At 39.0% G+C, this 15394-nt stretch overlaps 1 pseudogene; it reads left to right on the top strand.

Moving 5' to 3' along the window:
* Positions 1–755: 755 nt before the first annotated feature.
* Positions 756–2847, top strand: LOC100139060 (calcium load-activated calcium channel-like; annotated as a pseudogene).
* Positions 2848–15394: the final 12547 nt, after the last annotated feature.

Raw genomic sequence — 15394 nt, 5'->3', positions numbered from 1 at the left:
GTGATGAGAGCTGCCTGGGCTATTCCAGCTGAGAAGTGAAATAGTGGACTTCTTAGTTGTAATTCTTGCCTGGAGAATTCCATGGACAGAGGAGCCTGGGGGGCCCCAGTCCATGGGGTCACAAAGTGTCAGGCACAACTGAACGACTCACATACTAGCTGTAATAGGCAACATTCAAATCTGGTTTGGTTGTCTCTAGAGCCCGAGTTCTTAACCACAGAGCTATCGGGCTCTTCTGGCAGACAATGTTTGTTAAAGTACAAGTGTGACAAATGAAATAGTAAGTAAATCTAAGGCACCCAAACTTGCAGGTGGTCAGAGGAGACCATCATGGCCACGACATTTTAGCTGAATAAGAGTTAGCTAAGGAAAGCTGGAGTAATTGAGGAGATTGTGCAGAGAAGTAGAGGAAAAGTAGGGGCAAGATGCAGAGAAACTAAAAAACAAACAACAACACACCGCCACCCCCACACACGCACACACAAAGACAAAACAAAATTTGCATGGCTAAAATCAAGTGGTGGGAGGATGGAGAAAGGGCAAATTGTAAGATGCAGGCTTACTGATGAGCTTTATTAATAACGCAGAGCTGGATCTAACTGCAAAGGCTCGTAATCCTACCACCGAAACACAGATTTCCTATGTTTGAAGAAAATTCTTAACAGAAGTAGAAATGAGGAGTGGAAAATCTTACTTATATAGAGTAGATTTTTAAATATTTGTTACAATTTGTAATATTGTTTAAGACTCGTACGATGAGAGAAACTGAGGCTCAGGTAAGTTGAGTAACTTGTTGAAAGTCATATGGTGACAGAATCAAAAGCATTCTTACACATCCCTAATGTTCTTTTCAATAAATGACAATGAATTCAAAAGAAAGTTAGGAAAGTGAACTTTCCTGGTAGTCCAGTGGTTAAGACTTCGCCTTCCAATGCAGGAGGCTTGAGTTTGACCCATGGTCAGGGAACTAAGATCTCACATGCCACACAGTATGGTCAAAAAAAAAAAAAGGTTAGAAAGGGAAGACTGGGGTTTGGGAAAGACTGTGTTAAGGAAGAGGTATTTGGTGTCATACCTCAAAGGACAGAAAAAAGTTAAAAGGCGGAGATAACGAGAAAACATTTTTGGCAAAGAGACTCTTAAGTGCAGGGGCAGGTTCCAGGTTATTTAGATAAACTATATAAGTATACATATAGCATGAGTATAAGGTGATTCAGAGATGTTACAGGGCCCGAGAGCTTTATAAACACTGTATGGGGTTTGGGAATTGGAAATAATTAATAATACATTAATAGCCTTCAGAGAAGCCAGATGAGATTAAGCCATCTTAGTTTGAGGATGGACAATGACTAGCTGTGATTTCCAGAATAAGTAGTTACTTCCCAAAAATATGATTCAAAATCTATCTGGGTTTATTTGCAGGGAAACTTGTGTTCAGCCCAGTTAAAAAATGATGTTTCACCTGTATAGCGTTTAAAAGAATCTTTGGTGCTCTGAAAACTGAGAAGCATCCTGACATTATCCTTCTCATCAGTTATTTAGCAACAATCTTAGCTGTTCTGGGATGCTTATTTCCAGAGCATTCTGGCCCATAATAGTAACCTCTCGCCTACACTATGTAATATATTAAGGAAAGATAAATCGTAGGTCTAAGGGTTGTTTGGGAGCAGGATGTCACAGTCTACCAGCACTGTTTACTAATTGGATTTAAGATTTGTACTTGGTTTTGATGCAGCCAGGCAAGTTTGACAATTAAGTGGTCCTGAAATCTGGAAGTCGGCTTTGCTTCTCTTTTCCTGGCTCTCAAGAGCTTCCTCCCCTCCCCAGGTTGGGTGGGAGTGTACAGACAGAAGTCTCAGATGAGCACCCAGCTCATGGACACACTGCTCATCATCTTTGTCTTCTCCTGCCTCTTATTCTCAGGTTTCCCTGGTGGCTCAGCAGTGAAGAATCCACCTGCAATGCAGGAGCCACAGGAGATGCGGGTTCTATCCCTGGGTCAGGAAGATCCCTTGGAGGAGGCCTTGGCAAGCCACTCCAGTATTCTTGCCTGGAGAATCCTATAGACAGAGGAGCCTGGCTGGCTACAGTCTATAAGGTCATGAAGAACTGGACATGACTGAAGTGACTTAGCACCCACACACACGCCAGAGTAACCTGGGTTCTGGTCTACAGGATAGACAAGGACAAGAGACTGAAGGCAGAAATGGAAAAACTGGGTAAAAAATTAAAAAGAAGAAGGAAACATTAAAAATCAGCTGGTTGACCACCAAAAACTAGAAAATAGGCAAGAAGAAAAATTGAAGAATAACAACAGATGTGCTGTGCTGTGCTTAGTTCCTCAGTCGTGTCCAACTCTTTGAGAGCCCATGGACTGCAGCCTGCTGGGCTCCTCTGTCCATGAGGATTCTCCAAGCAAGAATACTGGAGTGGGTTGCCATGCCCTCCACCAGGGGATCTTCCCAACCCAGGGATTGAACCTAGGTCTCCCGCAAAGATGGCTTGAATGAAATCCTTGTTTGCAATTGGCGTTTGTTTTACTGCTCAAGTGGGAATCTTCAAGTCCATATTTGATGGTAGAATGGTGACATGGGTCTCCTCCGACTCTGCTTTCCTTCATCTGAGGACTACCTCAAGGGAGTCTGTTGGAGGCTGACACCATAGACTGTTCCACCATCTTCCTGTGTATTCTCTGCACCATGTCATTGGACAGAACATCCAGAAAATCTCAGCCTTGCCCTTTCACAAGCTGCCACCAAGCACACAGGTGGATTTCTTGGCCCTCTGCCTCCTTCTGGCAAGTTCTTTAGAAATCTAGAAGAACCCTATAATTCTCATTCTTTTTAGACGTTCAAATCAGACTGGCAACTATTTTATAGCAAGAATCATAGGCAGCCTTAGCAAATAGCCACTTTCTAGTTTTGAGTTATTTCTAGATGCTTTGGATATGATTCCAATGAGAATGGCATCCAACAAACAAGATGATGCTTTTAGTTACAGATTATTTTTTTAAAACTAGTGTGTTGATTAGATAAATTCAGGTAATGTTTGTGTAATGAGAAACAAAATCTTGTTTTGCTCATATAAATAATTCCTGTAGGAATGACTCTCGAGTATGTGCTGTCTGCTATGCATCATGGAAGTTGACTCTCCATGAGCATTTAGAAATCCAGAAGAAAACCGTAGCTTCTGTAACTTTTAATTGGAACTGTTTATTGTGGTTTTTTCCCAAGCCAAATATATGACCTGCAATCAGTAAAGAGGCCAAAATTTCAGCTATTTCATCTACAAGAAGAAATCTGTTTTGTTTTGATATATTTCTAGGTACATGTTTTTAGTCATCTGAGCATAAGGGTGAACAGTGCCCACAAAGGAGTAATGTTTTAACCATTATTGTTTTAACTATTATTTTATTTATTTATTATTATTATTTTATTATATTAAACCATAATGTTTTAACTATTATTTTACCAAGCATGCATGCTAAGTCACTTCAGTTGTGTTCAACTCTTTGCAACCCTATGGACTGTAGCCCTCCAAGCTCTTCTGTCCATGGGATTCTCCAGGCAAGAACACTGGAGTGGATTGCCATGCCTTTCTCCAGGGGATCTTCCAGACCCAGGAACTGAACCCATGTCTCTTATGTCTCCTGCATTGGCAAGCAGGTTCTTTACCACTAGCACCACCTGGGAAGCCCATTATTTTTACCATGCCTGCTCAGATTGTAGAGTTGTCCTATTATAGGAATTGAGAAGCATGAGGGGAAAGGGATGACTCATATGAGTATTAAAGATGACAATCCTCAGCAGTTCCCTTCATACCCCAGTACAATCTATTGGATTCTTGGGAAGGCATTCTTAGTCCTCCCTGGAGGCATTTCATAGTTATACGTGGTCAATCTTGGGCTTCCTTTTAGTTACAATGGCCTTCAGTTCCTACCATGTTTCCTGTAGGTGCCATTCTTATACCATGATCTTCCTCTCCTTTCTGAGAGAGTTTTGTAGGGCTTTATATTTAAGTTTCAGTTCAGTTCAGCTCAGTCATTCAGTCCTGTCCAACTCTTTTAGACCCCATGAATTGCAGCATGCCAGGCCATCCTGTCCATCACCGACACCCGGAGTTCACTCAAACTCACGTCCATTGAGTCGGTGATGCCATCCAGCCATCTCATCCTCTGTCATCCCCTTCTCATCCTGCCCCCAATCCCTCCCAGCATGAGAGTCTTTTCCAATGAGTCAACATTTTTGACGGGTCATGGTAGAGAGAGGTCTGACAGAATGTGGCCCACTGGAGAAGGGAATGGCAAACCACCTCAGTATTCTTGCATTGAGAACCCCATGAACAGTATGAAAAGGCAAAATGATAGGATACTGAAAGAGGAACTCCCCAGGTCAGTAGGTGCCCAATATGCTACTGGAGATGAGTGGAGAAATAACTCCAGAAAGAATGAAGGGATGCAGCCAAAGTAAAAACAATACCCAGTTGTGGATGTTACTGATGATAGAAGCAAGGTCCCATGCTGTAAAAAGCAATATTGCACAGGAACCTGGAATGTCAGGTCCATGAATACAAGGCAAATTGGAAGTGGTCAAACAGGAGATGGCAAGAGTGAATGTTGACATTCTAGCAATCAGCGAACAAAAATGGACTGGAATTGGTGAATTTAACTCACATGACCAGTATATCTACTACTCTGGGCAGGAATCCCTCAGAAGAAATGGAGTAGCCATCATGGTCAACAAAAGAGTCCGAAATGCAGTACTTCGATGCAATCGAAAAACAACAGAATGATCTCTGTTCATTTTCAAGGCAAACCATTCAATATCACAGTAATCCAAGTCTATGCCCCAACCAGTAATGCTGAAGAAGCTGAAGTTGAATGGTTCTATGAAGACCTACAAGACCTTTTAGAACTAACACCCAAAAAAGATGTCCTTTTCATTATAGAGGACTGGAAGGCAAAAGTAGGAAGTCAAGAAATACCTGGAGTAACAGGCAAATTTGGCCTTGGAGTACAGAATGAAGCAGGGCAAAGACTAATAGAGTTTTGCCAAAAGAACGCACTGGTCATAGCAAACACCCTCTTCCAACAACACAAGAGAAGACTCTACACATGGACATCACCAGATGGTCAACACCGAAATCAGACTGATTATATTCTTTGCAGCCATAGATAGAGAAGCTCTATATATAGCAAAAACAAGACCAGAAGCTGACTGTAGCTCAGATCATGAACTCCTTATTGCCAAATTCAGACTGAAATTGAAGAAAGTAGGGAAAACCACTAGACTATTCAGGTATGACCTAAACCAAATTCCTTATGATTATACAGTGGAAGTGAGAAATAGATTTAAGGGACTAGATCTGATAGATAGAGTGCCTGATGAACTATGGACGGAGGTTCATGACATTGTACAGGAGACAGGGATCAAGACCATCCCCATGGAAAAGAAATGCAAAAAAGCAAAATGGCTGTCTGGGGAGGCCTTACAAATAGCTGTGAAAAGAAGAGAAGCAAAAAGCAAAGGAGAAAAGGAAAGAAATAAGCATCTGAATGCAGAGTTCCAAAGAATACCAAGGAGAGATAAGAAAGCCTTCCTCAGCGATCAGTGCAAAGAAATAGAGGGAAACAACAGAATGGGAAAGACTAGAGATCTCTTCAAGAAAATTAGAGATACCAAGGGAATATTTCATGCAAAGATGGTCTCAATAAAGGACAGAAATGGTATGGACCTAACAGAAGCAGAAGATATTAAGAAGAGGTGGCAAGAATACACAGAAGAACTGTACAAAATAGAGCTTCACAACCCAGATAATCACGATGGTGTGATCATTGACCTAGAGCCAGACATCCTGGAATGTGAAGTCAAGTGGGCCTTAGAAAGCAACCCTGTGTACGAGACAGCAAAAGAGACACTGATGTATAGATCAGTCTTATGGACTCTGTGGGAGAGGGAGAGGGAGAGGGAGACGGTGGGGAGATTTGGGAGAATGGCATTGAAACATGTATAATATCATGTATGAAACGAGTCGCCAGTCCAAGTTCAATGCACGATACTGGATGCTTGGGGCTGGTGCACTGGGACGACCCAGAGAGAGGGTATGGGGAGGGAGGAGGGAGGAGGGAGGAGGGCTCAGGATGGGGAGCACGGGTATACCTGTGGCGGATTCATTTTGATGTTTGGCAAAACTAATACAGTATTGTAAAGTTTAAAAATAAAATTAAATTAAAAAAAAAGAATCAGACATTACAAGATTAAAAAAAAAAAAAAAAAAGAAAGCATCACTACGAACAAAGCTAGTGGAGGTGATGGAATTCCAGTTGAGCTATTTCAAATCCTGAAAGATGATGCTGTGAAAGTGCTGCACGCAATATGCCAGCAAATTTGGAAAACTCAGCAGTGGCCACAGGACTGGAAAAGGTCAGTTTTCATTCCAATCCCAAAGAAAGGCAGTGCCAAAGAATGCTCAAACTACCGCACAATTGCACTCATCTCACACACTAGTAAAGTAATGCTGAAAATTCTCCAAGCCAGGCTTCAGCAATATGTGCACATGAACTTCCTGATGTTTAAGCTTGTTCTAGAAAAGGCAGAGGAACCAGAGATCAAATTGCCAACATCTGCTAGATCACCGAAAAAGCAAGAGAGTTCCAGAAAAACATCTGTTTCTGCTTTATTGACTATGCCAAAGCTTTTGACTGTGTGGATCACAATCAACTGTGGAAAATTCTGAAAGAGATGGGAATACCAGACCACCTGACCTGCCTCTTGAGAAACCTATATGCAGGTCAGGAAGCAACAGTTAGAACTGGGCATGAAACAACAGACTGGTTCCAAATAGGAAAAGGAGTATGTCAAAGCTGTATATTGTCACCCTGCTTATTTAACTTATATGCAGAGTACATCATGAGAAATGCTGGGCTAGAAGAAGCACAAGCTGGAATCAAGATTGCTGGGAGAAATCTCAATAACCTCAGATATGCAGATGACACCACCCTTATGGCAGAAAGTGAAGAGGAACTAAAAAGCCTCTTGATGAAAGTGAAAGAGGAGAGTGAAAAAGTTGGCTTAAAGCTCAACATTCAGAAAACGAAGATCATGGCATCTGGTCCCATCACTTCATGGGAAATAAATGGGAAACAGTGGAAACAGTATCAGACTTTATTTTTGGGGGCTCCAAAATCACTGCAGATGGTGACTGCAGCCATGAACTTAAAAGACGCTTACTCTTTGGAAGCAAAGTTATGACCAACCTAGATAGCATATTCAAAAGCAGAGACATTACTTTGCCAACAAAGGTCCATCTAGTCAAGGCCATTGTTTTTCCAGTGGTCATGTATGGATGTGAGAGTTGGACTGTGAAGAAAGCTGAATGCCGAAGAATTGTTGCTTTTGAACTGTGGTGTTGGAGAAGACTCTTGAGAGTCCCCTGGACTGCAAGGAGATCCAACTAGTCCATTCTGAAGGAGATCAGCCCTGGGATTTCTTTGGAAGGAATGATGCTAAACCTGAAACTCCAGTACTTTGGCACCTCACGCGAAGAGCTGACTCATTGGAAAAGACTCTGATGCTGGGTGTGATTGAGGGCAGGAGGAGAAGGGGACGACAGAGGATGAGATGACTGGATGGCATCACGAACTTGATGGATGTGAGTTTGAGTGAACTCCGAGAGCTGGTGATGGACAGGGAGGCCTGGAGTGCTGCAATTCATGGGGTCACAAAGAGTCAGACACAATTGAGCGACTGAACCGAACTGAAGAACTTATATTTAAGTTTACTCATAAAAAAAAAAAAAAAAAAACGGGCATGAGGGCATCTCTGGTGGCTCAGTGGTAAAGAATCTGCCTGCCGATGCAACAGACAGGGGTTCCATTTGTTCTGGGAAGATCCCACATGCCACAGGGCAAGTAATCCCAGCACAACAACTATTGAGCCTACCCTCTAGAGCCTGGGGGCCTCAACTACTGAAGTCTCACACCTAAAGCCAGTTCTCCATGATAAGAGAAGCCACCGCAACAAGTAGCCCATGTAGTGCAAGGAAGAGTAGCCCCTGCTAGTCACAGCTAAAGGAAAGCTCTTACAGCAATGAAGGCCCAGCACAGCCTAAAAAAAAATAAATAATGGGCATGAACTATCAAGGAGAAGCAAAGAAAGAAAGGCAAAGGAAGAATAAATCCAAAGAAATAGAGATATGATATTGATTATAAATTTTAGTCATAGAGAGCTATTTAAATAAATTACAATAACTCATGCAACTAAATTACTATATAGTCTTTAAAAATAAGAATAACATTTTTTTTAGGTTTTTTAAAAGTTTATTTATTTTTAATTGAAGGATAATTGCTTGACAATATTGCGCTGGTTTCCTCTCTAGATACTAATAAAGAAAAATGTCTACCACAGTACACATCTCTATACTGTTAGTCCTAGAAGAAAACATATGTCCGTGTTCAAGACATGTGTCTTTATGATCAAGACAATGAAGCAGAAACTGGATTTGAATAATATTGGTAGAAATTAAAAAAAAAAACATTAAAAACAAAATTGCTGAAAACATAAAGTCTTAAAAGCAGCCGAAGAAATAAGACTATCTTCAAAGGAGTAACAATTTGGTATATGACTTCCCAACAGAGATAATAGAAAGTAAAAGATGAAGGAGTTACATTTTCAAAGTGCTGAAAGAAATAAATAGTAACCAAAGATTTATAGCCAGAAGAATCACCCTTCAAGAATTCAGATGCTCATTAATAACCCATTAATAACTACTCAGAAATAGTAAAAATGTAACCAAGCTCATAGGGAGAGGGGAGGCAAAATAAGAAAAGTTATTCAATACAAAAGGAGTCAAGAAAGGAAAGAAAAGAGAATATAGGATAAGTGAAATAAATAGAAAAAAGTAGTGAGATAGAATAATAAAACTCAATGCATACCGTCACTTAGATTTAATGTAAATGATCTAAATGTTTTAATTTTTTCAAAAATATATTTTTAGGATAGATTTAAAGATAGAAACTATACACTACTTACAACTAACACATGGGAAATATAAGGTTACATGTGTCCTCTCCCCAGTGAGCCCACCTTCCAATATTCATACCCTTTTGTACTCTCCTCCCCTTGAATCTGGGATGAATTTGTGGCTTGCTTTGCACTAATAAAATATAAGTGCTGCTTTGTGACTTCCAAGTCTAAGTCAAAATAAGCCTTGTATCATGTACTTAATTTCTTAGAAAATATGCCTTGGGGAAAGATAGTCACCATGCAAGAAGTACAAATATTCTAAAATTACCATGCTTTGAGAAATATAGATTGAAAGGAACTGTGCCCAAGTGATACAGCCAAAAAGCCTCATCTGTACCTGGACATAATTCATATAACGAGATCCTTGACTTCAGGAAGGAGCTTAACGCCACAGTAGAATGAGACTTCAGGGACCTTGATGGATAGATTCATGTGGAAGAGATAGAAACCATTCCAGGCCAGAGAGCAAATTGTGGTAACTTAAGTTTTCAAAAATAGCCTTTAGTGAATCATACTCCCCAGTATTTACACTCTTGTATAGTCTCATCCTCCTTGAATCTGAGTCAACCCTCTAACTCTGAACAAACAGAATACAGTAGAGTGGTGCTACATGACTTCCATTAGTTCAGTGCAGTTCAGTTCAGTCACTCAGTTGTGTCCGACTCTTTGCAACCCCATGGACTGTCGCACTCCAGGCTTCCCTGTCCATCACCAACTCCCAGAGCTTGCTCAAACTCATGTCCATCGAGTCAGTGATGCCATCCAACCATCTCATCCTCCGTTGTCCCCTTCTCCTCCTGCCTTCAGTCTTTCCCAGAATCAGGGTCTTTTCCAATGAGTCAGTTCTTTGCATCAGGTGGCCAAAGTATTGGAGCTTCAGCTTCAGCATCAGCCCTTCTAATGAATCTTCAGGGTTGATTTCCTTTAGGATTGACTGGTTTGATCTCCTTGTAGTCCAAGGGACTCTCAAGAGTCTTCTCCAACACCACAGTTCAAAAGCATCAATTCTTCAGCACTCAGCTTTCTTTATAGTCCAACTCTCACATTCATACATGACTACTGGAAAAACCATAGCTTTGACTAGCCAGATCTTTGTCAGTAATTGAATGTCTCTGACTTCCATAGCTAAGACACAAAACATCTGTAGCTTCTTCCTTAGTCTCTTGGATCATAGCCCCTGGGGGAAGCCAGTCACCATGAAAGAAATCCAACTACTCTGAGCTTGACGTGCTGTGAGAAAACCTGAGCTAGCCATATACAGAGGTCCTGTGAAGAAAGGGTGATGACTGATCATCCCTCAGCTACTTCAACCATTCCAGCTGAGATGCCAAATAAGTGAGAAAAGAAGATATTTTGGCCGTCCAGTCAAATCAAGTCCATACATGATTCCAGCATCAGCTGCCATAAGACTGAAACTACATAAGGGACCCCCTTCCAGAAGAGAACTACTGAGCTGAGGCGTATGAACCCACAGAACCATGAAAGATAATAATACACTGTTGTTTTAAGCCACTAAGGTTTGGGTGTCATCAACAGATAACAGAAACAGGACTGCTGCTAAGTCACTTCAGTCGTGTTCGACTCTGTGCGACCCCATGGACTGCAGCCCACCAGGCTCCTCCATCCATGGGATTTTCCAGGCAAGAGTACTGGAGTGGGGTGCCATTGCCTTCTCCTAAAGAGGTCAAAATAAAGGGAAGTAACATAAATATACTACACAAACACAAAAAAAGAGCAATAACTATATTAACACCAGACAAAGTAGATAAAATGTGAAAACCTTTACTATAGATTAACAGGAAACTTTCGCAATGATAAAAGATTTAATCCACTAGGAAGATGAAAATTTTAAATATGTGAACACCTGATAACACATCCTTGAAGTACATAAAGTTAAAATAGCACTCTAAGGAGAAATAGATAAATCCACAACTATTCTGGGCAATTTTAACTACTTCTCTCATTAACACATAAATTAGGCAGAGGAAAACTATCACAAAGGATAGAAGATTTGGGAGTTCCCTGGTGGCGCAGAGAATAAGAATCTGCCTACCAATGAAAGGGACAGGGGTTCTATTCCTATTCTAGGAAGATTCTACATACTGTGGAGCAACTAAACCTGTGAGCCACCATTACTAAGCTCACACACCTAGAGCCTGTGCTCAGCAACAAGAGAAGCCACCACAATGGGAAGCCCATGCACCGCAACTAGAGAGTGGCTCCCACTCACCAGAACTTGAGAAAGCCCACCCAAAAAGCACTGAAGATCCAGCACAGGCAAAAATAAAATAACTGAATAGAAGAAGACTTGAACAATAATATTAACTTGACATACAATATTAATTTGACATACTGCTAAGTTGCTTCAGTCGTGTCTGACTCTGTGCGACCCCATAGACGGCAGTCCACCAGGCTCCCCCGTCCCTGGGATTCTCCAGGCAAGAACACTGGAGTGGGTTGCCACTACCTTCTCCAATGCATGAAAGTGAAAAGTGAAAGGGAAGTCGCTCAGTCGTGCCCGACTCTTAGTGACCCCATGGATTGCAGCCCACCAGGCTCCTCTGTCCATGGGATTTTCCAGGCAAGAGTACTGGAGTGGGATGCCATTGCCTTCTCCAATTTGACATACTAGACATATATAAAACTCTGCATTCAACAACTATAGAATATATATTACTTTCTACTGTGCATAAAACATTTTCAAAAAATTGATTGTAAGCTGGGCCATAAAATAAATATCAAAAAATTTCAAAAGACTGATATAGAGTACATCTAATACCACAGTGCAATTAAGCAATAAACTGACAAGAGAAAGATATCTAAAGATCATCATATCTTTATAAATTAAGAGTGTATGTAAATAAAATCATAATAGAAAATATCTGAACTTACTAATCATTAAGATATTACACTTTGAAACTTGTAAGATGCAATTAAGCCATGCTTTAAAGGATATTTATATCTTTAAATGCATATAAGAAAGAAAAAATGCTGAAAATCAGTGATCTGAGAATCCATTTCAAGAATTAGAAAGACAGCTGAAATTTAAATCTTAAAAGAAAGTAGAATAGGGGAAACAGTTAGGAGAGAAGAAAAAAATTAATGAAATAAATTTAAAATGTACAATAATGAATCAAGGCCAAAAGTTGGTGTTTGGAAAAAAAACTAAAAACAAACAAACACACACAAGGAACTGAGCTATGAACACTCTGAAATTTAATTAAGAAAAAATCCAAAAAAAAAAAAGAAAAAATCCACTTACAATATCATCAAAAAGAGTAAACTAATTTAGAGTAAACTTAACCAAAAAATTACATAATGTGTACACTGAAAACTATAAAACATGGTTGAAAAAAAGTTAAGAAAGCTTTAATTAAATAGAAAGATATTCATAATCACAGACTGGAAAACATTATTACTAAGATACTGATACTACCCAAACTGACGTACAGATGAAGTGCAATTGCTATCACAATCCCAGCTGGCTTTTCGCAGAAATCAAAAAACTGATTGTAACGTTTATCTATTCCATGCATATGCAAGGTTCCAGTCACAGGCAAGGAACCCGGAGAAGACAATCTTAAAAAAAAGACAAAGTTGGAGAACACATACGTCTCATTTCAAACTTATTACAAGGCTACGGGAACAAAGACAATGCAGTGGTAGAATAAGATATCAATGGAACAGAACTGAGAGTACAGAAATCATCCCATACACTGTGCTCACTGATGTTTAAGAATTCAGTGGGGCTTGTGGAATAATCGTTTCCGGGAATGATATTGGAACAACTGGATACTGACATGGAAAGGAATAAAGTTGGAACCCTCCCTCACACTATGTACAAAAACATTAAAATGAGTCATAGATCTAAATGTAACTGTTAAAACTGTAAAACTGTTAGAAAAAAATAGGAGTAAATCTTTGTAACTTCGGATGATATAATGGTTTCTTACACATAATACCAAAAACCCAAGTGTTAAAGAAAATATAAACAAATGAAACTGCATAATTAAAAAGGTTTATGTTTCAAAGTACACCATCAAGAAAGTGGAAAAACAATTAACATATGAGGAGAGAATATTTACAAATCATATATCTGATAAGAGCTTTCTACCTAGAGTATTTAACAAACTCCTACAACTCCATAATAAAAAAAAAATTAAAAAATGAAAAATGGTCTGAATAAACATTTCTCCAAAGAAGATATAAAAATAGTCAATAACTATATGAAAAGATGCTTAACATCACCAGTTATTTGAGAAATGTAAAGCAAAACCACAATGAGATACTACTTCATTCCTACTCACTAGGATGACAAAAGCAAAAAAGATAGACAATAACCCATTTGGGGAGGATGTGGAGAAATTGGGACTGTTAAGCATGCTGGTGAAATTATCAAATTATGCATTCACTTTGGAAAACTATTTGACAGTGCTTCAGAATATTAAACCTAGAGTTACCATATGACCCAGGTATTCCACTCCTAGATATGTACACAATGAATTGAAAACAAATGTATAGGCAAATCTTGTATACAAATGTTCATAGGAGCATAATAGACAAAAAGTAGAAAACAAACCCAAATATCTGTCAACTGGTGAATGAAAAAACAAAATGTGAAGTATCTATGTAATGGAGTACAGATCTTCCTCCACTTAAAAATGGGGTTACATCCCGATAAACCCATTGTAAGTTAAAAATGCATTTAGGGCAACTAGCGTAGCCTGGCCTACATTACGTGTGCTCAAAACACATTAGCCTAAAGTTGGGTAAAATCATCTAACACAAGCCTATTTTATAATAAAGCACTAAACATCGCATGTGATTTATTTGACCCCATACTGAAAGTCAAAACCAGAATGGTTGCATGGGTACAGAATGATTGTAAGTATATTAGTTGTTTACCCTGGTGATTGTGTGGCTATAGCTTGCTGCCGCTGCCCAGCAGCATGAAGGAATATCTCAACTTACTGTGTATCACTAGCCTGGAGAAAAGATTAAAATTCAAAATATGAAGTATGGTTCCTACTGAATACATATCATTTTGCACCCTTATAAAGTTGAAAAATCATTAAGTCAAACCAGTATAAATTGAGGACCATCTGTATTATTTGGCAGTAAAAAAATCAATGAAGTACTGATACATGCCACAACATGAAAAAACCTTGAAAACAGTATGCTAAGTGAGAGAACCCAGCAGGATTCCATTTAAATGAAATGTCTAGAATAAGCATATTCATAAGGATGCAAAGTAGATTAGTGGTTGCTTAAGGCTTAGGTAGGAAGAAATGGAGTCTCTGTTAATGGGTGCATTAGCAGGACTAATTTGGAGTAATGAAAATATTCTGAATTAGATATCAGTGATGGTTGCACAACTCTGTGAATATACTAAAACCCACTGAATTGTACATTTTTCAATTTTGTGGTATGTGAATTTTACAGTATCTGAATTCTGTCTCAGTAAAGCTGTTATCAAAAATGAAATGCTTAAAGACTAAAAGTCTAAAAGAAGTCATATATTACCATATATATGGTTAGAAGTCATATATAACCAATAATAATAAAAATAGGAGCACTGTACTATATCCCCAAATATTAAAAAAACAATAAAATAGGATGACATGAAAAACTTTATACTAATATTTGAAATTTTTGATGAAATGAATCAACTCCTAGGGGGAAAAATATCTTACCCAGAATGATATGAGAAAATCCTATAGCTCTTTAAAAATTTTAGTCTATAACTTAAATTCTTCCTAGAAACAGATATTTTGCAGGTAAAGTTAAATTACTATATAAGAAAACTGTTGCCATATTTACACATACTTTTTCCAGAAAATACTTTTCAACATATTTGGGGCCCATATGTTCTTGATATCAAAACTTAAAAAAGACATTGTAAGAAAGAGAAATCATAAATGTACACACATAATCAATCAATATATAATATTGATTAACACCAAAATTTAATGGCTAATGTTGCTAAAGCAAAATTCTTTAAATAAACCAACTATCATTAATAAGGAAAATAATATTATATACTAATTACAATAGATACAAATAAAGCAATGTATTTACTTCAACATTTCTAAGAAATATGCTCTTAGTAAATGGAGAATGAAAGTGAAAGTGGCTCAGTCGTGTCTGACTCTCTGAGACCCCATGGATCCATGGAATTCTCCAGGCCAGAATACTGGAGTGGGTAGCCTTTCCCTTCTCCAGGGGATCTTCCCAATCCAGGGATTGAACCCAGGTCTCCCACATTGCAGGTGGATTCTTTACCAGCTGAGCCACAAAAGAAACAGAAGAATATTGGAGTGGGTAGCCTATCCCTTCTGCAGGGGATTTTCCTGACCCTGGAATCAAACCTG

The sequence above is a fragment of the Bos taurus genome, chromosome 5, assembly GCF_002263795.3.
Source record: "Bos taurus isolate L1 Dominette 01449 registration number 42190680 breed Hereford chromosome 5, ARS-UCD2.0, whole genome shotgun sequence".
Lineage (NCBI taxonomy): Eukaryota > Metazoa > Chordata > Mammalia > Artiodactyla > Bovidae > Bos > Bos taurus.
This window is presented reverse-complemented; position numbering and strand designations above follow the sequence as displayed.